General features: G+C 34.9%; 1 pseudogene; it reads right to left on the bottom strand.

The window, feature by feature from the left end:
* The window catches only part of LOC149563967 (uncharacterized), a 254,586-nt pseudogene that overhangs the window by 202,491 nt on the left and 25,116 nt on the right, over positions 1-26,979 (bottom strand).

The following is a 26,979-nucleotide window of genomic DNA, read 5'->3' as shown; positions in this document are numbered from 1 at the left end:
GATCTAACTTGCAACTGTCGATCCCATCTACAAAAGATGGTGCCAACCCATTGTTAGAAATAGAGATGGAGTAACTAAGAGGTGAGGGATGAATTAGTTACCCCAAAATCTTTCTTTCAAATCCTTAGATGTCTTAAAACAATATTTTTGCAGGCACTCGATAACCATACAAATAAATGCTGAAACTTGATAGATATTCTGTTAACTTATAAAGCATTTAAGGTAATTAACATGCATGCATAAAGGAATAATCATGAATACAAGAGACACTAGATTTAACGTGAAAACCCAATTTGGGAAAAACCACCATGTAACTAGTTACCAATTTTCACTCTTCTGAAGTGAGCCCTGTTAGGAGCCAACCCTGTTAAAGGTTACAAAACACACTGTTAGGTGGACCCTGTTAAAGGATTTAATCACCTTGTTAGAAGTGGCCTTGTCAGAGGTCTTTAAAACAATTCAACTAAACTATCACCTTGTTAGAGGATTTACAAAATGGCTATCAAACCAAATCTTTTAAGAGATTTTGAATCACTGTTACAATGATTAGAAAGCAACAATGAAGTGATCTGAAATATATGCAACTTATCTTTGCTGAATACAGATCTCTGTTCTGCTTCACTAGATCCTCAATGATCGAATGCAACTTTGCAGCTTCATAGGGATATCTAATCCTTCCTCAACATTTGCTTATATATTTGCTTATTCGCACTTTTTGTGCATCCACACACTTACACTTTGAATTCACAACTTGACCTTTCATATATACCTTGTAGTTTGTCAAGTTGGCTCAATTACAAGTTACAATAATTGAAAAACATAAAATCAGTCGGCTGCATAAAACAGTTAAACTTAACTCTTTGGAACAATAAAATCCTTTGCTGCCTGACCCAGCTCAGTGACCACTTCTCCAGAATGGTTTCCCCAGTGTTTGCCAAGTGAAGCTCAGTAAAAACTAACTTTCCTTTGCTTACTGAGTGAGCTCGGTAAAAGCTAACTTCTCTTCCCTTACCGAGTGATCTCAGTAAAAGCTAACTTTACTTCGCTTACCGAGTGAGCTTGGTAAAGGCTAACTTTCCTTCTCTTACCGAGTGAGCTCGATAAAGGCTAACTTTCCTTCTCTTACTGAGTGAGCTCGATAAAAGCTAATTTTATTTGTAATGTTCAAGAATTCTTGGTAGTCACTATAAAATGCTTTGCTAACCGTCTGAGCTCGGTAGACTTTGTCTGATGGCTAATATGACATTTGTGTAACATCAAAAACAATACACAATTAACAATTGTATCCAAAACCCATCTCATAATGGATGGTATGAAACTAGAGTCAACCCACACCTACATGAAACCAAATGCTCTACTTGTGGGTTGAAAGAGAAGTGATAAGCACTCCTCATAGTGTAATGCCGATAAAAACTCCCAATCTTTGTCAAGGGCTCATTAGTGTCAAACTAGGAATCAAAAAATGGCTCCAATCTATGACTCCAAACAACCGGTCGAGCAAGATCCTAGACAACCCTCTTAGAAAACCCAACCGTAAAATCCTTGTGGGGAAGCATTGTAGACAGAGTCTCTAAAATATTTCCCACCAACCTCTGAATAGCATGACAACCTTGAATGAGAGTACCCTCAGACACTGTATGAATCTTCTCACACATCTAAACTCTCCAAAAGATACTCTTTGAAAGACTCTGTGTAGTAGAAATTAAATGTGGAAGCATCAACCTGCTCCCCTACAACCCACAACTGATTTCTCTGAAAATGTGGCACTACCAACTATCCAATGCTACCAGCTATATGAAATGAAGAAATAGATTCGCTTGTAGCAAATAGAAGCAAATCACCATGAGAGCCCATCTCCACTAACACTCTTACTTCATCTATACCTACAGCACCCATATCTGAAATGGATGTGTCTGCCAAATCATCACATCCCTCATCCCTAACTGTGGAAGGAGACCCACCACCAACCACAATATGCAACTAAACAAGATCTGGTTGGTGTCGACTATACAAACTCTAACTCCACAATAACCTCATCCAACTATGACTGTGACTCTTGAAGAGCCAACTGAGTACACTAAAGAGAGTCCACAGTCACATCAAGCTCCTAGGTGAGCTCAACCACCTCCTCCTCTTTCTCTAAAAAAATCTCATAACAGGTTCTACCACACTCCAGAAGGTAATCCCTTTCAGCAACTAACTGTGAATAGCTATGCTTCAAGATGCTGGTGACCTCTCAAAGTGCATGAACCTCTACTAAGGAAAGACTACTATGACTATGCTCATCTTGTTGGAATAGAGTAACTAAGAGGGGGAGGGGGTGAATCAGTTACTACAAAATTTTCCACAATCCCTAAGATGTCATCATATACCCTTGATCTAATTAATATAAAATGCTGAAACTTGTTACTGCAACAAATGATAAATATTAAGAACTAATATGTTATCATGCACAAAGCAATTCAGCAATTAAGAACACAAGAGACACCAATTTTAACATGGAAACCCAATATGGGAAAAACCACCAATGTAACTAGATACTATTTTTCACTCTTCTGAAGTGAGCCCTGTTAGGAGCCAACCCTGTTAAAGGTTACAAAAACACACTGTTAGGTGTGACCCTGTTAAAGGATTTAATCACCCTATTAGGAGTGGCCTTACTAGAGGTCTTTAGAATAATTCAACTGAATTGCCACCTTGTTAGAGGATTTATTGAATGGCTCTTAAAGCAACTCTGTTAAGAGATTTTGAATTCACTATTACAATGATTAGAAAGCAACAATGAAGTGACCTAATATAATGTGCAACTTATATTTGTAGATTACAGATCTTTGTTATGCTTGACTAGATCCTTACTAATCAAATACAACTTTACAGCTCCTTCAACAGATCTGATCCTTCATCAGACTTTGCTCAGCATTCGTCTTTTCATACTATAATTCATATTCGTAACTTCTTTTTCATAATCTCACACACTTTAATTCATAACTTGAGTGACCATATATACCTTTCAGATTATCTTAGTTAGCTCGAATTACTGACTAAACAAACAATTACAATAGTCGGCTAGAAGTAATTAATTTGCAAATCCCTATACTAGCCGACTTTGCACCGTAAACTTTGTTCAAAAAATAATTCCTGTGTTAACCGACTGAGCTCAGTCAATACAGTGAACTTCATGAAAATCCTTCAATCCCTGGGAGAACTCAGTAAGTACTGAGTTTCCTGAGATAACCGAATGAGCTCAGTGAAAACTACCCTTTGGAGACCAAGTGAAACTCGGTTAACACTGACTTTCACCTTTCCTTTGTTGACCGAGTTAGCTCGGTTAACACTGTCTTCCACATTTCTTCTGATGACCGAGTGAGTTCGATGAACACTATCTTTCACCTTTCCTTTTTTGACTGAGTTAGCTCGGTTGGCACTGTAGATTGCATTGTAGACTGTCTAAGTTTGGTGAACTTGAGACTAATGACTGATATAATATTTGTGTGACATCAAGGACAACATTATCCAACAATCTCCCTCTTTGGCATTGATGAAAACACAACATGTCATAACAAAATGAAATTTTGAAAACAAGTCCAACAAGATAACAGACTTCTCCCTCCTTCAATAATCTCCCTCTGTTAAGGGACTTCATGGCAAACTTTTCAAATCTCACAAATTTCAGAATGATATGACAGTAAATCTCTCCCTCTTTGATAACACATGTTATAGACAAGAGAAGTTAAGTGAATTGTAATGTACCTTTAGTACTGATTCATATGTAATGATTTCTGATTAAACTGCATCAATAGATAGATTTCCAATCTTGTATGCATTGATGCATCACTAGAACTTATTTTTAGTGGACTTCAGATAGGTAAATGACCCCTAACTTACCTTTGAGATACAAAAATGTATCCTTAGGTAAAGGTTTTGTGAATATGTCAGCAATTTGTTCCTTTGTATGGACATATTCCAATTTGATCTCCTTGTCCTGCACCAATTCTCTGACAAAATGATATTTTATTGCAATATGCTTGGTCTTGGAATGCATCACTGGATTCTTAGATATGTTGATTGCACTAGTATTGTCACAGAACATGACAACTAGTTCTTTGATTTCCAATTTCATTCCTTGCAATAACTACTTGAACATAACAATATTTGAACAGTTTACTACTGCAGCAACATACTCTACCTCTACTATAGATTGGGATGTACAATTCTTCTTTTTGCTTGTCCAAGAAACCAATCTTTTTCCAAGAAAGAATGCTCCTCCACTTGTGCTTTTTTTGTCATCAAGGTTTCCTACCCAATCAGCATCAGTAAACACTTTCAAATCCAAATTACCTCCAAATTTTTACCATAAGCCATAATCTTTAGTTCCTTTCAAATATCTCATTATTCTTTTGATTTCCATCAGGTGAGTTTCTCTTGGCTTCACTAAAAATCTTGTAACAATACCAACTGCAAGGGCAATATCTACCCTGGTATGAACTACGTATTGCAACTTTCCAATCATAGATCTATACAATGTTTGATCTACCTCTATGGATTCATCATCTTTGGTAAGTTTCAATCCAGTACACATAGGAGTTCCAACAGGTTTACAGTCCTTCATTCCAAACTTTTTCAATATCTCCTTGATGTATTTTGATTGAGTGATGTAGATGCCATTCTTATTTTGTTGAATTTGAAGACCAACAAAAAATTTTATTTCACCAAACATAGACATTTCAAATTCCTTGTTCATTTGTTCTGAAAATTCTTTGCAAAGATCATCATGTCCTGTAAAAATAGTATCATCTACAAATATTTCTGCCAAAACAATCTTATTATCTGGTCCTTCCTTTATATACAAGCTACTATTATCATTAGTTCTTTGAAAACCAATCTAAATAAGATAGTTATGCAATCTTTCATACCATGCTCTAGGGGCTTGTTTCAGACCATATAGTGCCTTGTGTAATTCACAGACCATGTTCCTTTTATCTGGATCAACAAAACCTTCAGGTTGTTCAATGTAAAGCTCTTCATCTAGTATTCCATTGAGGAATGCTGACTTGACATCCATCTGATAAACTTTGAATCCTTTGTGAGCAGCATATGCAAGTAAGGTTTTGACTCCTTCCAATCTTGCAATAGGAGCAAAGGTTTCTCCATAATCTATGCCTTCTTCTTGAGAGTATCCTTTGCATACCAATCTAACTTTGTTTCTGGATACCTTACCATCTTCAGTCAACTTGTTTCTGAATACCCACTTGGTTCCAATTATATTCTTATTTTTAGGCCTGGGTACAAGAGTCCATGTCTTGTTCTTCTCTATCTATTCTATTTCCTTGTTCATTGCCTCAATCCAACTATCATTTGACAATGCATCTTTAATGCTTCTAGGTTCAAAATCAGCAAGTAAACAAGTATTTTTCAGCTTGCTTCTTGTCAAGGTTCCTTCAGATTTGTCTCCAATGATCTGATCTAGTGCATGATGTCTTCTAAAAAATTTAGCTAATACAAGTTCTTTGCCTCTTGAATGAGTTTCATTACTATCTCCTTGTGCTTCAATTTCATGTTCAGGCTATTCTGGCTCAGTAAGAATTGGCTCAGGTGCCTCAAACTCGGTAGACACTTGCTCGGTTTGAACTCTTTGCAACTCAGTTACTGATGACTCGGGAGTTGAGGATTCTTGAGTGAATGGTATGCTTGGTATAGTATCTGGTTCAATGTAAACAAATCTTCTGTAATCTTCAGGTACCTTTTTGCTTTCTTCTTCAGATTTGTCTGCAAACTCATCAACTTTCACATGTGCACTTTCTATGATTTTGTGAGTGGATAGATTTAGACATCTATATGCTTTGCTTTTGCACGAATATCCTAAAAATATTCCTTCATCACCTTTTACATCAAATTTTCCTTTTCTAGATTCTTTCAAAATATAACATTTGCTTCCAAATACTTTTAGATAACTTACATTGGGTTTGTAGCCATACCATAATTCATAGGGAGTTTTGAATGAGTCCTTCTTCAACTATACTCGGTTTAAGGTATGAACTGTAGTGTTGATGGCTTCCTTCCAGTATTTGATAGCAATGTTCTTTTCTATCATTAGGGTTCTTGCACAATCCATGATGGATCTATTTCTTCTTTTAGCTATTCCATTTTGTTTAGGAGTTCCTGGTGCTGAGACTTGTCTTTTAATACCTTTTTCAATGCAGAAGTTGTTGAATTCATGTGAGATGAATTCACCACCTCTATCTGACCTTAAGCATTTTAGCCTTTTTCCTATTTCTTTTTCTACTCTTTCCAAATACCATTTGAATTTCTCAAATGCTTTTGATTTATTCCTCAGATACATGACAGTCATCATTCTTGAGTAGTCATCAACAAAAAGAATGAAAAGCTTTTCTTCAGTATAGCTTTCTATTCCAATGGGTCCACATAAATCAGTATGCACAATATCTAATATATCTTTAGACTGATAGTTCTTACTTTTAAAACTAGTCTTTCCCATTTTACCAATCTGACAATTCTTGCATAGACCAACCTTAGGTTTCTTAATGTTAGGAATTCCTCTCACTTTCTTGAATTTGCTTATTTTTACCAAATTATCAAAATTTACATGACACAACCTTTTATGCCATAACTAACTTTCTTCAATTTGAGCAATAAAACATGAGCATTCACCAAGTTCTAGATAGAACAAGTTACCTTTAGTTTGGGTGCCAGATTCTATCAGCTTTCCTTTCTTATTCAACAATCTTGCCTTTCTATGCATGAATTCCACCTTGAATCCAGTATTGAGTAACTGTCCCACACTTAGCAAATTATGTTTAAGACCTTCAACCCAATAGGCATTATTACATACAAGTTCTTTGGTTAGACAAATTCTTCCTTTTCTTTTTATGAAATGAGGTTCATTATTACCAAACCTTATACTGCAACCATCATAGCCTTCAAACTGATCAAACTTAGTTTTATCACCAGTCATATGATGTGAGAAACCACTATCTATAATCCATGTATCATCCTTACTTATATGAGAAACAAGTGCCATTTTATCTTTTTCATCACTATCAGAATCATCTTTAATGGCAATATAAACAATTTTATCCTCACTATTATCAGAATCTTTAGAATTTTCAGCCATGAAGCATGATTTCTTGGATGATTTGAGGTCTTTCTTGCCATTCCATTTGTAATCTTTCTTTTCATCATTATTTTCCTTGTTTGGACACCTTGCTGCAATATGACCAATTTCTTCATAAGAAAAACAGATTAGAGAAACTTTACCTTTATATTTTCCTCTGCCTCTAGAATATTTCCTTGCTAGTAGAGCTTCAATCACTTCAAGGTCACTATCTGAACTTTGGCTTGATTCATTTTCACTTTCTAACTGAGATTCCTTCTCCTTTTTATTTTTCCCTTTGAGTGAGATCTTGGCTTGAAATGTTGATCCAATGTTCTTGGAGGCTGGAACATAGTTGTCAAAGTTATCTAGTTCAAATGCGGTTAGTTTTCCAACTATGACCTCAAGATTTATTTGATGATTTGCTTCACACCTTTCCTGAATTGCAAAAACTTTGATTGCATAAATGGGAAGCAAGGTTCTAAGAACTTTTCTTATAACTATTTCTCCTTTGATATCACCTCCAAATGCTCTGATTGCACTCACACATGCTTTAACTCTTTCAACATACTTTGCAATGTTTTCATCCTCTCTCATCCTCATTTGATCAAATTGTCCTCTTAGACTTTCTACTTTTTCTCTTCTCACATTATCATCTCCTCCATAGATCTCTTTTAGCTTGTTCCACATCTCAAAGGCAGTTTTACAGTCCTTAATGTCATCAAATTCTTCATAACTGAGAGCAAATACTATGTCTATCATCATATTCTCGTGAGTCTTCTTTTCAGCAATGTCATTGACAGACAATGTGCTAGGAGGTTCTTCATATTTTTCTTTAAGGTATTTTAGTCTAGTATCACCAATAGTAGCCAGATGAAGTCTCATCAATCCTTGCCATGCGGAAAACTTATCTCTGTTGAGTTTTGGAATTTCTCTTTTGTAGGACATCTTGATCTTTGGCTTAGATCCTTGAAATCTTTTCTTGCAAGCACCAAAAGCTCTGATACAGATTGTTGGAATAGAGTAACTGAGAGGGGGAGGGGGTGAATCAGTTACTACAAAAATTTTCACAGTCCCTAAGATGTTAGAATATACCCTTGATCTGGTTAATATAAAATGTTGAAACTTGTTACTGCAGCAAATGATAAATATTAAGAATTGATATGTTATCATGCACAAAGCAATTCAACAATTAAGAACACAAGAGACACCAGTTTTAACATGGAAACCCAATATGGGAAAAACCACCAATGTAACTAGATACTGTTTTTCATTCTTCTGAAGTGAGCCCTTTTAGGAGCCAACCCTGTTAAAGGTTACAAAAACACATTGTTAGGTGTGACCCTGTTAAAGGATTTAATCACCTTGTTAGGAGTGGCCTTGCTAGAGGTCTTTAGAACAATTCAACTGAACTATCACCTTGTTAGAGGATTTATTGAATGGCTGTTAAACCAACTTTGTTAAGAGATTTTGAATTCACTGTTACAATGATTAGAAAGCAACAATGAAGTGACTTGATATAATGTGCAACTTATCTTTGCAGATTACAGATCTCTGTTATGCTTGACTGGATCTTTACTGATCAAATACAACTTTACAGCTCCTTCAACACATCTAATCCTTCATCAGACTTTGCTCAACATTCGGCTTTTCATACTATAATTCATATTCATAACTTCTTTTTCATAATCTCACACACTTTAATTCATAACTTGAATGACCATATATACCTTTCAGATTATCTTAGTTGGCTTGAATTATTGGCTAAACAAATAATTACAACAGTTGGCTAGAAGTAATTAATTTGCAAATCCTTATACTGGCCGACTCTGAATGGTAAAATTTGTTCAAAAAATAATTCCGGTGTTAACCGACTGAGCTCGGTTAATACAACGAACTTCGTGACAATCCTTCAATCCCTAAGAGAATTTGGTAAGTACTGAGTTTCCTGAGATAACCGAGTGAGCTCGATGAAAACTACCCTTTGGAGACTGAGTGAAGCTCGGTTAACACTGACTTTAACCTTTCCTTTGTTGACTGAGTTAGCTCGGTTAACACTGTCTTCCACATTTCCTCTGATGACTGAGTGAGCTCGGTGAACACTATCTTTCACCTTTCCTTTGTTGACCGAGTTAGCTTGGTTGGCACTGTAGATTGCATTGCAAACTATCTGAGTTCGGTGAACTTGACACTAATGACTAATATGACATTTGTGTGATATCAAGGACAACATTATCCAACACATCTGGCATAGGAGCACCACAACCAGATGTAGCTAGTATCTAATGGATAGCATCATAATGCTCAATAGTTGAAGAAATGTCACTTTCACTCACCTTCAACTGACAAGTCATATGATGTCTTTGTAACCCTTAACTCCTATGCAAGCTCTCTATCTTACTAACTGCATTGTGATATGAAACTAAATTAGAACTTCCCACCACAAGATTTCTTATACATGTGCTATCATCCTAGCACAACTTTGCATCCAAAATAAAACTACTATGTACCTCAACCAACTCCTCATCCAAAGAAATGGAAGCCCTCGCAGTATCAATGCCCTCACATGTCTCAACTTCCACCTCAACAATAAGATCCTGTAAACATCAATTCGGGGACTCATCCAAAACCTCCTTGGAGTCATCACCCAATATCTAATGAGGGGCGTCATACCTAGTGATGCTCATAGCATCATCAAGTGGATCATTAGATGCATCTATACTCTCTGCATGCAAATCTCCCAATAAAGCCTCAAGTGTTGGCACCTGACTCTACACACATGACTCAATGTCAAGATATCAATCAATAATACTAGAGCATGAACCCACATATACTGACTCCACTATAACACCCGAATAACCAGCATCATAGATGGATGACTACATATGTGCCTTGGTCCCACCTAAGGAAGAATTGCCTCCTACACTAGAGCAACACTATGATAGCTGACATATAAGTCTCTAATAACAATCCCCTCTGCAAAAAAGCCTAAAGTATCATTGATAACAACTACATCAACTATTTCTGCACTAATTGCAACAACTCTGGGAGCCTCAACGTGTTGAAGCTCAATATCGCTATCCACCAAGGGTACTAACACATCTACTAATTTCTATGAAACAAATCTATCATCAACACTACAAATAGGGCTAGTAGTTATTGTACTAAATACAGGTACATCTAAATCATGGACACCTATCGAGGAAAACTCAAGCTTCCTTCCTATCAACCTTCTAAAGGCAGAAACCATAAAGTTGCTGCCCTCTCAACTGTCTCTGGATTCAACAAGCTCTCTGTCATCCTCTATTGATGAAGCTTAATTTTTTCTATACTCTCTCAAGGAATTTAATTTCTTTCTATCTTCCTCACTACTCCTCTAGCTCTCGGAACTACTTGGCCTCTTGTACCTGTCCATAGCTAGAATCAACAAGAGTGTTGATCACTTAAATTACAACATAAAATCTGAAATAATAAATATTTTCCTACCCCACAGGATGGTAAGAAACCATTCTAATACCAATGTAATACCCCCCAACAAGTGGTAGCTTAATTAAACATTAATTTTTTTTCACAAGATTAATGGTTTGAGATTTCATTAAACACTTTGCATGAAATTTCTATCTCACTGTCTTTTATCTTTAGATTACTTTTGCTTGCTTGTAATGGTTCAAATTTAGTTTAGATGCATGCAAATGGTTATTACATGTCCAAACAAGGAAGCTGAAGTACAAATGCAATCTTTTTTTACCACTTAAATACATACATATGATTTCAGCCTATGAAATGTGCATCTACAACCAATAGGCACTTTTACTAACACTTTGCATGCAATCTAATGATTGAAACACATAACTATAACTCTAATGAAATTTGCAATTAAATGAAGAACCTATAGGTGACTGCTGTAGATATCAAATTGTAGCAAATTTGTACAAGGAACATAGTACAACAATATGCTCCCTCCAACTTAAGGCAGATCATAGTTAGCATGTAATAGATGCTGCCCCAATAAAGAAAACATCAAACTCCAAAGGAAAATACAGGTCTGAAAATTATAATTTCTATCTCCGAACCCTTTTGAATCAGACCAATTCACTTACAAACATCAGCTTCTCTTGCACAATTGATACAGTTGAGAAGACAAATCAAATTGCTATACTTCAACATTAATTTGCACTACCAATTTTCAGACAATCTTCCACTATACTTCAACAATGGATAACAAATCCTCATAATAGACCTTTATACTTCAACAATGTCATTGGTAAACATTGTGTAGCTGACGGGTTGATGTCGTGCGAGATTTTGTATTGTGTAGCCGACGTCATCGGTGATTAGTTTGTAGCGAACATGTTGTATGTAGCTGACAGACCCCTTTCGAAATGTTCAGCAAAAATTATTTATACCTCATCTGGGATCATTGTAAAGCATCTTATCTTATCGAATCTTATTTGATGCTCTGTATGTAACCTATTGGCATATGCGAATAAAGGAGTATTATTGTTGTTCGTGTCATTATCTGTGTGCATTAATCATTGAATCTTTTAATCTATGCAGTAAACACTTGGATAATTTTTCTTAATGCAACAATTACTTCACTCACTAGAGAAATTAACACCATATTAGCCTCAGAGGATTCTAGATTGGAGCTAGCATTAACAACATTCACAGTTCATGTGCCTTACAATCGTGAGTAGCATGTAACCGGGTTGCGTGTGTACCAAGAGGAAGGAGTCATACCTTTCAGGAAGCAAGAGATTCTAAAAATAAAATAAAAATGATGACAGATTGAAGTAGTTTGGAATGAGTAACGCACAATGCCAAAGGGAAGGGGAAGTATCAACAATTGCCAGAAAGAGTGTGGGACTAGAAGAAATTACAAAAAAAGTGCATTTCATGCAATTTTGTGTGGGTTTTGGAGTGTTAATTTTGTCTTGGCGGCGAGGGGCGCTTCCCCTTGACCTCACCTTGTATCACGAGCCCTAGGACCCCACAGGGGTGTTGCCCCTTGACCCCACTGGGGGCATTGCCCCCTGGATCCCTAGTCATTGCAGATATCATTCGTGGGAAGTATGACCAGTTGCAATAAAGGAAAATAAATATTCAAGCGTGATTTTCCCAATGAAATGAGCTCATATTTATTATGCCTTTGTTAACAAAAGTTTTCAAAAGAACTCAACTTCTAAAATTGTGAAAGTTTTCCAAAAGAACTCAACTCTTTAAACTTTCCAACTTAACTCTTTTGGCACTATTTAATACTTGGCATGGGCATAATTGTAAAGAAATAAATGGCCCCTTCTAATAATGACTCAACCCTCAACTTAAGTGATATTATAAAGTTAAATTATAACTTTATAATAAGTTATTTAATGATTTAATAATAATTTGGTCATTAAAAATATTATAACTCTCAAAATACTCATCATTTAAATATGTTGTCTAAAATAAGAGTCACACCTATTATTTCTCCATGTGACCAAATGCACTTTCCAAATATAGAAAGGGTCCATCTCAATCAACACCCAACTTACCACAAATAATAAGTGTTACCAAAATTTCACACATGCTAAATTTTACTAAGAAGTAACATCACAAAAAACATTGCAAAAGAAAGTATTCATTTCTATACATTTTTATCATTTTGCAATCATTTATGAAACTATGCGCAAAAGAGATACAAATGTTCATTGTATAGATCATCGCTGATATGTACAATTTTCATTTTTACAATATACAATGGACTAATATGTTTAATGGAGAAAGTCTCACACAAGCCATGAGGATAACTGATTAATTTTTCTTTCATCAAGAAATACACCAACAAATAAATATATACATGAAAGAAACAATAATAGAGATAACTAGTCATTACCTGTTACTTTGACTAGTTATGGTTTCTTTTCCTGCTGCACTTGTCTAGCTCTGAGCTCCATGGTCCCCAGCAGCTGCAAGAAAAACATAAGGCAACTGATGTTAGATCCCGAGGGATCTAAGCAATGACTACCTACCTCTACAACTATATTTTCTATCTGTCAATAAATTCTATCATGAAGGAAAACAAGCAGTGATATTAACATTTAATGTTAAATAGAAATAAAACCATTTGTGAGTGTCACGAGCCTGTGCTCGAACCTCATAAGATATGCAGTAGAATACAAAAGATGAACAGACTAACAAATCTGTATTATGAACTTATCTATGAACATGTGCAACAAGCAAGCAGGGGTACCAAGGATGCTGTTTGCATCTTATTTTCAGCAAAATGACAAGTACCTCAAGTATAAATTGTATTTTATAGCAAGTCAATTATGTTTTGAACATTAAAAGCATCTATTCAAAATTTTACATAACAATGGAAACAACAAAGCTTGGCAATCAACGAGAAACATCAGGACATTTTGATAGTGGGGCAATGAAAATTAGATGAGGTATTTCTTGGGCAATGTGATCCTCATAAAGCATGATACATCTGAATAAATAGCTCCAGTAGAGTTTAGAAACATGTGAAGTCATTAATTAGTTCAAGCTAGAGGAATTTGGCACATTAATTGTTGCATGGAAGTTTTCACAAATGAATTTAACATAAAGGAGGAGTAGAACAAATGATAGCTTTAGTTGGATTAGAAACACAAAGGATGTACAACCTAAGAGCCATGCAACTATATAATAGGTGAAACAAGTAACAAGCAGAGGAGCATCTTTTATCATACATGTACAAAATCAAGAGGAACTTACTACAGTTAATTGTGTTGCCTTTATCACAGTAAATTATGATTATGATGTGCCACAGGTGAAGCCACAATTTCTTCCTGCCACTTGTCCATAAGAAGCAGCAAGGGGACGGTTGCTTGCAATTGTGAGATAGGGGCTTGCTAAGGTTGTGATATTATCAATGAACCAAGGGAAAATATCAAATAAATTGATTGATTGTCTTATGAACATTGTTGGCAATACAATACAGGTTAACATATTAAAGAGGTATTGCAAAACCTAAAGGACAATTAAATGTTTTGCTGCAAAAATCAACCAAAGCCGACACCCTCACATTAGAAGGAAGAAATTTATATGTTATGATCTGCATGAGAAGCCCCACCTAGGTCTCATTCCAAAGAAAGAGGTATTAAAAAGTCCATGTCCCTTCAAGAAACAATAATCAACAAGACCCATGATGAATTCAGATAAAGAAAACCCTGCAAGCGACATTAGAATTGTGCATTTGACCATTGAATGGAAACAATGGTGGAAAAACAATGAAATCTAAATGCAAAGAACTCCAAAATGAGTTCTTTTCAATAATACAATAGCTTGACCTCATTATCAAACACCAGTCAGCAACCAAAATTTAAAAAAAAACCTTTTATTTTATTGAACATTTTCCAGTTCAGTAAATGGGGCCCAAACAGCAAGCAAAATGATTTCATGGTGGTCATAATCAGAAGACTCAACATTTTGGATGACAAAATGCCTAGAAAATGCTCAAACTCATGTTCAATAAATGGGTATCCCAACAAGCAAATAGAGGGAGCCATGCAAGCTCAAGTTCGAGATTTCTCAGCACATATATCAGTTGCATGAAGCTTTCAACCAATGAACTATGCACAATAACCCCATTTGGGTGTTTTATATAAAAAATGAGTTCAATATCTTCCATGAAACTAGATTTCAAATATCAAGCAATGGCAAAGCTTTTAAGCAAAAAATGCTTCAAAATACCTTTCAAATTGCAGCTTTGAAGTTTTTATTGCTCTTCATCCTTCATGAATTCTCTAGCAAGTTCCTCCAAGCTGGCCATAATCAGGAAGACCCCGCAAAGAATGCAGAGAGAAGGGACAAAGAAGATGCACAGGAAGGCTTTAAAATCTTTTTTTATAGAACCCTCATTCTTTCCCATGGCGGCAAGACCTCTTCTTTCTCACATTTGCAATTTGTAAAATGAAATGCTTTTGGTATGTTTTAGGGTATGCATATGCCTTCTAGAACTTCATATTTCCTATCATTTTTTTGGGATAGGCTTATTCTTTTTCAGATCTTTATTTCATGCCGTGAGCCTTCTCTTTTTTATTGATTTTTATTATAATTTTGCAAAAAGTTATCTTTCTCTAACTTTATTTTAAAGGTAAAATGAATATTTTAAAATATGCATTATAGTATTAGGAGTGTGTTTTTGATATATCAATGTTAGCGACATTATTGAGTGATTTATGATTTAAATCATTTAAATGAAATCACTCGACATTGTTAATCCAATTGATACATCAAAACAATACTCATGACACTATAATATATATTTTTATTTTTATTTATTTAATAATATTTATCATAAACCTTATATTTTACATTTTAATTAGTATCAACTGCATTAATAATGTTAAGTGATTTAACGTGTCATTTAATAACATTATTAATACAATTAATACTAATCGAAATATAAAATATAAGTATTATAATAAATATTATTAAATACAATATTAAACAATTTATGATTTATTTATCTAATTGATATTAATCAATATTGACTAGATAATTAAATCATAAAATATTTAATATTAATGAAAAGAAAAGGATATTTATTTGACTTTAAAATAATTAGAAGTGTCTTAAGATTTTTTTTTGCAAAGTTATAGCATCAGTCATGTATGAGAAGACTAGGGGGTAGGAAATCATGGCTTTTGGAGTCTGGCAGGAGTTTTGGGGCTTCATTTATAAGAGGTAGTTGGTGATGTTATCAGACCATGCCTTTTGGGCTATTTTGTACACCTTTTTGAAGTCTTGTAAAAGACTCAAGTTGGCCTTTGGGGTTGAATCCGACCCAACATTTATGACTTTCAAAATGCAATTGGGTTTTTATTTTTGTGCATAAGAATGAGTTGAAGGCTCATTTTAGGGGGTTTTGATTTGTGTGAATGAGGGTTTTGTGGCTTTTCTTTGAGTCCTGGACTTCATTCTATAGAGTCTGTAATTCATTTCTGGAGATGCAATACAGGTTGCAGCAGTGTGATTATGCTTGGTGAAGTTATCAATGAGCCCTTTTCCTTTCTACAATTTATGTGTGCATTTTAAAATGATTGGATAGGTTAACTTGTGAATGTTTCATTATTCCTAGTATGCAGATCTGGAGATTGCACTTGGTAAATGCCTAAAATTTGGCAAAGTGAATTCAGCCAAAGAAAAGGAGGCTTTTCATCATTTGTTCCAAGAATTCTATGATGTCTTTGCTTGGCAATATAGTGACTTAAAAGGGTTCGATCCAGAGCTTGCACAACATACAATAGAGCTGGAACTAGTAGCTAAACCAGTTCAGCAAAAGAAAAGGCTGATGAATCCTAAGCTGGAACCTTTAATGCAGAAGGAGGTGTTCAGGTTGATTGAAAGTAAGATAATTTTCCCTATTAAACACACGAGCTGGGTTGCTAACTTGGTCCCGGTAAGAAAAAAAAATGGAGAGCTATGGCTGTGTGTGGATTTTAGAGAATTGAATAGAGTCTCACTGAAGGATAGACACCCACTTCCATCCACGGAGCAGATATTACAGTGTGTATCAGGGGCTGAAAGGTTTTCTTTGCTGGATGGGTACTCGGGTTATAATCAAATCCTGGTGAAGGAGGAAGATCAGTTCAAGACAATGTTTACAACAAACTGGGGAACAATGGCATACAAGAGAATGCCATTCGAATTGTCCAATACTGGAGCAACCTTTCAAAAAGCCATGGAAATGGCATTTAGTAATTTGATATACAGATTTATATTAGTTTATTTAGATGATGTTACTGTTTATTCACAGAAAATAGTAGATCATATTGATCACCTGAGATAGATTTTTGAGCGCTGCAGAAAGTTTGGCATCTCATTAAATCCCAAAAAGAGTATGTTTTTTGTGCATGAGGGTAAGTTACTTGGATACATTGTATCTAAGTCAAGCATCACGATAGACCCTGAACGAGTTGCAGCAATTTTGGAGCTACCTCTACCACAACACAAAAAAGGCCTTCAAAGTTTCATCGGCCGTATTAATTTTGTGTGAAGATTTCTGCCTAACATCGTGGCTCTTCTCCATGCTTAAAAAGAATGCAATTTTCATATGGACAAAGGAGGCCAAAGTGAATTTTCAAGCCATTAAGGATGCATTAGCAGCAACACCCATTTTGATCAATCTTGATTTTGGTAAGGATTTCATTCTTTATGCATACGATGGTCATGATGTGATTTCAGCTATTTTAGTAAAGAAAAATGTGGAAGGATTGGAACAACCGATCACACTCTTCAGCAAAGGACTAGAAGAGTATGAGAAAAGGTACAATTTTGTTGAGAAACATGTCCTTTCAGTTGTCAAAAGCCTTAAAAAGTTTCAACACTTGTTGACGCATAACAAAGTCATTTTGTGTGTCATGTATCCAAGTGTCAAAGAATTCCTCCTGAGTAGAGATTTAAATGAGAAGTGCTTTGGTTGGATCACACACATCATGGAATATGACGTAGAAATCTAGATAACCAAGCTGGTTAGAGGAAAGGGATTGTGCGAGCAAATCGCAGATAAGGATATTTCAGAGCTTGAAGAGCAAGCAAATGCTATTTTACTAATTGGTGCTGCTGGAAACAATGATGGAACAGCAAGCTGGGTACAAGATATGATACATTTTTTGAAAACCAGTCAATGTCCAGCAACCTTAGATCGAGCAAAGCGAAGGTATTATCACTTGCAATCAGCCCCTTTTGTGCTGATAAATGATATTTTATACCGAAAAGACTTCAATGGAGTCCTTCTCAGATATATAGATTCAGATCAAACTGCTCAAGTGTTACATGAATTTTATGATGGGCATTCAGGAGGACATTTTTCCCCTAGAATAATGACCTATAAGATTCTTCGATTTGGTTATTATTATCCTAATTTATTTAAAGACTTTCATGCACATGTCATAAAATGTGCTAAATGCACCATGTTTGCAGGAAGAGAGAGGCTGCCAGCTTTGCCCTTGCAACCAATTAAGACTGAACAACCCTTTCGAAAGTGGGGCATTGATTTCATAGGGGCAATTAACCCTCCATAAAGTGTGGGTCACAAGTGGATCATTATAGCCACTGATTATTTCACACGCTGGATTGAGGCAACAGCGTTAAAGGATGCAAATGAAATAGCAATCCTAAGCTTTTATGATGACATTGTGAATAGATTTGGAGTACCAGATTCCATTATCTCTGATAATGCACTCACTTTTATTGGAATGAAAGTCACTAATTGGGCTTTTAATCATGGAATCTATCTCAGCACAAGCTCAAATTATTACCCGCAAGGTAATAGATTAGCAGAATCTTCCAACAAGAACCTGATAAGAATCATCAAGCGCAATTTGCAAGATAATCAAAGAGATTGGCTATCAAAATTGAATGCTACCTTGTGGGTTGAAAGGATCACCCCAAAACAAGTCATTGGAAACTTGCCTTATAGGCTTGTATATGAGAAAGAGGCCAGATTGTCAATTGAGATAGAATTACCAGCACTTGATCTTGCTACACAGCTAGTTTTATTTGAGGAAGGTGACCCTATGCTGGTGCAGTGTGCCTAGTTGATGGAGCTGGAAGAAACTAGGAAAAGGGCCATAGAAACCATGGAGTACCAACAAATACAGATAAAGAGGAGCTTAGATAAAAGAGCTTGAGTTGGGAATTCCATGTTGGCGACATGGTACTAAAATGCGATGTCCTCAAGAGAAGACCTGGCCAACACAATAAATTTGATCACATGTTGGCTAGGCCATTTCAAATTGCTGAGTGTAAAGAACACAATAATTACCAGCTGGCTACCATGGAAGGAGATGTCCTATCGATCCCTGTGAATGAGATCCACCTAAAACCATGTTTTGAGGTATGATTTTCAGTCCTGCCTTGTACATAATAAGTTAGTTTTCCTTGTTTTCAATAAGTGCGTCTGCATTTTAGCTTAGTTTCATTTCTGTTCTAGGTTAGTTTCTTGTTTTGTTTGTAGTGTAGTTTGGTTAAGTTGCTGGTTTATGTTGTGGAAGCTATCATACCTGCTCATTTCATTCATGCATGCGTAAATATGTGTACTCAAATGTACACACATATCTAACATAAACATACATACGTACACACATATATCACTACAAATAAATGTCTGGTTGCCAGCCATACATATCTGCATACCCATGCATACGCTGCATGCATGCATCCATTCAAGCCCACACATTCACCCATACATCAACCAAATGGTCGACTATGACAATTTTGACTCCTAAAGTTGATACTTGAGTTCTGACCCTGCATACCCATCAATCCAATAAGAGTTTCCAGTCTTACTGAACTCATGTGCATGCATTCAAAACTAAACCAACAACTTTAGAAGTCATTTTTTGTTAGGTCTAGGTGGTAGGAGTGCATAATCAGACTCTATGCCCAAAAAGATAAAAACAACTAAAAGCAAACTGGTCAAATGTCAAGCAGGCAGACATACAACAGAAGTCGCCAAAAATGTTACCAAAATTTCACACATGCTGAATTTTACTAAGAAGTAACATCACAAAAAACATTGCAAAAGAAAGTATTCATTTCTATTCATTTTTATCATTTTGCAATCATTTATGAAACCATGCGCAAAACAGATACAAATGTTCATTGTATAGATCATCACTGATATGTACAATTTTCATTTTTACAATATAAAATGGATTAATATGGTGAATGGAGAAAGTCTCACACAAGTCGTGAGGATAACTGATTAATTTTTCTTTCATGAAGAAATACACCAACAGATAAATATATACATGAAAGAAATAGGAATAGAGATAACCAGTCATTGCCTATAGCTTTGACTGGTTATGGTTTATTTTCTTGCCACACTTATCCAGCTCCGAGCTCCATGGTCGCCAGCAGCTGCAAGAAAAACATAAGGCAACTGATGTTAGATCCCGAGGGATCTAAGCAATGACTACCTACCTCTATGACTATATTTTCTATCTGTCAATGTATTCTGTCATGAAGGAAAACAAGTAGTGATATTAACATTTAATGTTAAAAAGAAATAAAACCATTTGTGAGTGTCATGAGCCCCTGCTCAAACCTCATAAGATATGCAATAGAATAGAAAAGATGAATAGACTAACAAATTTGTATTATGAACTTATCTATGAACATGTGCAATAAGAAAACAACGGTACCAAGGATGTTGTTTGCATCTTGTTTTCAGAAAAATGACAAGTACCTCAAGTATAAATTGTATTTTACATCAAGTCAATTATGTTTTGAACATTAAAAACATCTATTCAAAATTTTACATAACAATGGAAACAACAAAGCTTGGCAATCAACGAGAAACATCAGGACATTTTGATAGTGGGGCAATGGAAATTAGATGAGGTATTTCTTGGGCAATGTGATCCTCATAAAGCATGATACATCTGAATAAATAGCTATAGTAGAGTTTAGCAACATGTGAAGTCATTAATGAGTTCAAGCTAGAGGAATTTGGCACATTAATTGTTGCATGGAAGTTTTCACAAATGAATTTAACATAAAGGAGGAGCAGAACAAGTGATAGCTTTAGTTGGATTAGAAACACAAAGGATGTACAACCTAAGAGCCATGCGACTATATAATAGGTGAAACAAGTAACAAGCAGAGGAGCATCTTTTATCATACATGTACAAAATCAAGAGGAACTTACTACAGTTAATTGTGTTGCCTTTATCACAGTAAATTATGATTATGATGTGCCACAAGTGAAGCCACAATTTCTTCCTGCCACTTGTCCATAAGAAGCAGCAAGGGGACGGTTGCTTGCAATTGTGAGATAGGGGCTTGCTAAGGTTGTGATATTATCAATGAACCAAGGGAAAATATCAAATAAATTGATTGATTGTCTTATGAACATTGTTGGCAATACAATACAGGTTAACATATTAAAGAGGTATTGCAAAACCTAAAGGACAATTAAATGTTTTGCTGCAAAAATCAACCAAAGCCGACACCCTCACATTAGAAGGAAGAAATTTATATGTTATGATCTGCATGAGAAGCCCAACTTGGCTCTTGTTCCAAAGCAAGAGGTATTACAAAGTCCATTTCCCTTCAAGAAACAATAATTAGCAAGACCCATGACGAATTCAGATAAAGAAAACCCTGCAGGCGACATTAGAATTGTGCATTTGACCATGGAATGGAAAAAATGGTGGAACAACAACGAAATCTGAATGCAAAAAAATTCAAAATGAGTTCTTTTCAATAATACAACAACTTGACCTTATTATCAAACACCAGTCGGCAACCAAAATTAAAAAAAAACATTTTATTTTATTGAACGTTTTCCAGTTCAGTAAATGGTGCCCAAACAGCAAGAAAAATGATTTCAGGGTGGTCATAATCAGAAGACTCAACATTTTGGATGACAAAATGCCTAGAAAATGCTCAAACTCAACTTCAGTAAATCAGTGTCCCAACAAGAAAATAGAGGGAGCCATGCAAGCTCAAGTTCGAGATTTCTTAACACATATATCAGTTGCATGAAGCTTTCAACAAATGAACTATGCACAAGAACCTCATTTGGGTGTTTTATATAAAAAATGAGTTCAACATCTTCCATGTAACCAGATTTCAAATATCAAGAAATGGAAAAGCTTTTAAGCAAAAAATGCTTCAAAATACCTTTCAAATGGTAGCTTTGAAGTTTTTATTACTCTTCATCCTCCACAAATTCTCCAGCAAGTTCCTCCAAGCCGGCCATAATCAAGAAGACCTCGCAAAGAACGTAGAGAGAAGGGACAAAGAAGACGCACAAGAAAGCTCTAAATTTTTTTTTCACAAAACCCTCATTCTTCCCCATGGCGGCGAGAGCTCTTCTTTCTCACATTTGCAATGTGTAAAATGAAATGCTTTTGGTATGTTTTAGGGTATGCATATGCCTTCTAGAACTTCCTATTTCGTATCATTTTTTTGGGATAGGTTTATTCTTTTTCAAGTCTTTATTTCATGCTGTGAGCCTTCTCTTTTTTATTTATTTTTATTATAATTTTGCAAAAAGTTATCTTTCTCTAACTTTATTTTAAATGTAAAATGAATATTTTAAATATGCATTATAGTATTAGGAGTGTTTTTTTGATATATCAATGTTAGCGACATTATTGAGTGATTTATGATTTAAATCATTTAAATGAAATCACTCGACATTGTTAATCCAATTGATACATCTAAACAATACTCATGACACTATAATTTATATTTATATTTATATTTATTTAATAATATTTATCATAAACCTTATATTTTACATTTTAATTAGTATCAACTGCATTAATAATGCTAAGTGATTTAACGTGTCATTTAATAACATTATTAATACAATTAATACTAATCAAAATATTAAATATAAGTATTATAATAAATATTATTAAATACAATATTAAAAAATTTATGATTTATTTATCTAATTGATATTAATCAATATTGACTAGATAATTAAATCATAAAATATTTAATATTAATGAAAAGAAAAGGATATTTATTTGACTTTAAAATAATTAGAAGTGTCTTAAGATTTTTTTTTGCAAAGTTATAGCATCAGTCATGTATGATAAGACTAGGGGGCAGGAAATCATGGCTTTTGGAGTCTGGCAGGAGTTTTGAGGCTTCATTTATGAGAGGTAGTTGGTGATGTTATCAGACCATGCCTTCTGGGCTATTTTGTACACCTTTTTGAAGTCTTGTAAAAGATTCAAGTTGGCCTTTGGGGTTGAATCCGACCCAACATTTATGACTTTCAAAATGTAGTTGGGTTTTTTTTTTTGTGCATAAGAATCAGTTGAAGGCTCATTTTGGGGGGTTCTGATTTGTGTGGATGAGGGTTTTGTGGCTTTTCTTTGAGTCCTAGACTTCATTCTATAGAGTATGTAATTCATTTCTGGAGATGCAATACAGGTTGCAACAGTGTGATTATGCTTGGTGAAGTTATCAGTGAGCCCTTTTCCTTTCTACAATTTCTGTGTGCATTTTAAAATGATTGGATAGGTTAACTTGTGAATGTTTCATTATTCCCTATTTTCTATCTCATTTCAGCACCTCTCTGTAGAATAGTAAGTTTGTTTGTAGGTTATAACATGTGTTTTGGGTGAAATTAGTCAAAGGAAGGTATTAGTTTGTCTCCCTTTTTGTAGTTTCAGTGGAAAACCTTATTATAAACCATTTGTGCAAGCCTTTACAGGAAGTTGTGCTTCATCTGTGTTTCATAAAGCTATATTATCCTCTCTGTTACATGTGGGTTACATTTCCATACCCCTCTTTGGTGTATCACTTCCTTAGTTTAAGACTTAAGGTTTAGGTTTTGGTTTTCAGTAACTTCTTCCCCTTTTCCCTCAAGTTTTCTTTAAGTTTCAAGAGGTTATCACTGAGAGATTCAATAGGAGCTAGCCTAGAATCCAAAGGTTTCATCTCACTGTCTAGTCCCATATAGTGAAGTGAATCCCATGTTAAGTAAGGGTTACTAAATGTTTTCCCATTCAGTAAAGGGTGCAAATCTTGAAACTTAACAATTTTGACATGCCTGGTGGGACTCGAATACATTTTCCAATTGTGCTGGTACAGCCAGAGGCCATTTTTCAACCAGCCAACAGGGAAGATGAATTTATGAGAAAGATACAAACACGAAGTTCTAGTTCTTTTGAATATCTGTAGCTAGAAACCCCAAAAAGATGTGGAAGGAGTCTTGCTAGAATGAAGCCAGCACCAAGAAGGCAACTATTAGCCCCTGGTTTTTGCGTATACAACAGAACAGTTCAAAGGAAAGGTAGATGTTCAGCAAGTCCATTGTTAAGGGCTGAATTATTCAACATATCTTCTAATTCACCTACAAATTCAGCAAGTACTGGTTTTATACCAGCAGGAACTACAAATACAAGCTTTCAACAGAGTGTTCCTGCTCAACAACAACTTGTATAACAGCAACCAATGCAGCATCCCGTACAGCAACCTCCACCAATGGCAAGGAAATTTGCTTTTGTGCCTTTTAATCAAGGGAGTCCCTTGAATTTTTCCCAACATCATGACATACCACTTGCAACATTGAAGAGTCTGCCAGATTTTACTAGAGAAAACTAGACTTCAGCTTATGAGCACATAAGGGATGTTGCTACTTTGTGCAATGTACATCATGTTATAAAGGAGGATGTGGTTACTAAGTTGTAGAGGAGGATCATGTTACCTTCACCAAATCATGCAAAATTCTAAAGAGTAGAACATGAAGATTGGTTTCACCATCTTGTCATTGGTTTGGTCACTAGATTGAAGATCCTTCACAAAAAGTTATTGATACAATCCAAACTAGGTGAGCACCTGTTAGGTACAAACAAAGATATCAACAAACCTGTGAGAGAATGTCACACAATTCAACAACCTTGTCAAAAAATGAGCACATTAATACTTATGTGGAGTAGATGGACCAAAAACTAGCAAGCTTCAAAAGTATCATCATAATATTAGCTACAAAACAAGGGTTGCAAATATTGTACATACAACTAAATGTCCCTATGGTCTTCATCCCATCTCACTAAATTACAAAGGGAACTAGTTGATACAACAACCAACAAAGAAGTAGAATTAAATACTAAGTTCACTTAGTTGCATAATTACCAAGAGATGGATACTAAAAGTAGTACTAGAGAAAACTATTGGTGCTCATAGAAACACATTGGTGGATACTCTTAATGGTATGATTTACAGAGGAGGCCATTTTCAAGAAAGGTCAAAGATCATTACTATGGATACAAGTAATGGGATATGATATTAGGACAGATACTAGCATGTCATCTCCTAATAAAGTGTGACAATGTGTACTAGGAGATAGCTAAAAGTAACAAGTAACTATGATAATACAATACTTTCCCCATGTGATCCACATTGATGCAATCACATGTGTTGGACACGATGATGTGATCAGTCACAATCTAACACACTTAAAGGTTTTAAGAGGAACTAATAGAAAATATATCGAAATTCCATTCCATCACTAATTGCTTAAACTTTTCCAAGGCATACTCATTTATAACAATTGCAGTCCAAAATCTATAAGAATCTTAAATGAGAAAAGTTGGAGAGTAGCTTCTTGTGAAGTAATAGATAATCTCATATCATAAAATTGATTTAATTTTTTTGGATATAAGAAATATTAAGTGAGATAATTTGGATAATAGCTCCCATGAAGAAATGGTTGTCTTATATCATAAAATTAACTTAAATTTTTTGGATTCCTCTACAATGTGAAAAGGCAAATTCTAAACAATGGCACAATTTCAGTAAATGAATTGATTCACAAGATGAAGCCTATTGGAATAATCATGAATTCTTTTCTAGTACACCTAAAAAGTTTTGAAATTCATGATTAACATTTTTACCTTTGAGCTGGCTCATCAAAATTCTCATACTTTGCAGCTTCGTGAGAACTACTAATTTCTGCCAAAAGATCTAATAAAGCAAAAAGGTGAATTCTTTCACCATCTGTTATACCAAGTATTCTAGGGCATTTCTCAAGAGCTATAATGAAGCTTTCAACTTCAGTTTTACTAAATAAGTCATCACAATCCTTACCAAAATGATTTTGCTCCCCCATAAACCAACTACTCGCATTTAAATGTGATGTGCCAGTTTGAGTCCATACATTAGTAGTAGAAATTACAGAACTTGTCCCAACACCCTGTTGCAGTTCTCTATCAAGGTTTTTTTTTGTTGATCTCAATTGCAAAAATTTAGACAAATCTACTTGGGTTATACAAAGGATTAGCTTTTGAAGCTCTTTACTTTCTTTGTGAGCGATTCCTAAATTGACATATGCCATGAGATGTCTCATAGAGGCAACTGCATGTTTTCTATTTCCCAAAAAAAGTCAAAAAATTATAAAACAATGTCAGATTTTTATTTACAAATTCAATGAGAATTTATAATCAAATTTAATAAAATATAGTCAATTTATATTCTATAGCAATACAAATTATTTGTCTTGTCTTCATTAACTATTGTCATCTATTTTTTAAAACCAAAACTTTTCTTTAAATCTCCATTAGATGAAATCAGCATGTAGATAAAAATGAAAAATGTAGAATTATATGACTCACATAAAAGAAAGGAAAGACTAAGAAGTAGAAGACATCCAATCTTATGGATATGAACTCTAATATACCACCCAAGAAGCCTAAAATTCTAAGCTCCACCAAGTTTCTAGGACTGGGATGGTAGGGGATGGAAGAACATGTTTCTGGCATGGGGGTAGTTTTTGGCAATTTTTTAAGGAACAGTTGCAGACAACTGTTAAAAATAAAGAAATTTTATAAAATTATAAAAAAATTTCAAATATTCATATAATACCATTGATATAACATTCTTCATAGATATTATAGAACCCTTATGAGCATGGGTAACTGAATAGGAATTATGATGTTCCTTATATATGCATATGAGCACGAGCTAATAAAGACATTGTATACTCAAGTAAGAGAATAAATATTAAATTTTTCCTAAAGTCTTTGAGACACTAGGTTTTTTTGTCAAACTCATTACCAAAGAGGAATGACTAAGTTCAAAGAGAACTGATTGTGTTCTAGTTTGACCTTAGATGGGACTGTTCTATTGGCTTTCTGCACAAATGCATTTTTGCACTACAAAAATGTCATTTCCTACCAACCATGACTCAAATTTAACAATCTAATGACTATAGCATGCTAACTTTGCCAATGGAAATCCTTGTATTCTAACATTCTCCAATGTATGAAACAAGACAATTCTTGATTGGAGGTTTCTCTCATATAAATAAGTTCTTTGAAATTGACCACATGAAATAGAAACAATAGTTTATGCTAATGATTATGTTACCAGAA

The sequence above is a fragment of the Cupressus sempervirens genome, chromosome 4, assembly GCF_028749045.1.
Source record: "Cupressus sempervirens isolate cs-2001-9-10 chromosome 4, ASM2874904v1, whole genome shotgun sequence".
Lineage (NCBI taxonomy): Eukaryota > Viridiplantae > Streptophyta > Pinopsida > Cupressales > Cupressaceae > Cupressus > Cupressus sempervirens.
Note: the sequence above shows the minus strand (reverse complement) of the source record. Positions and strands in the feature narration are given on the sequence as shown.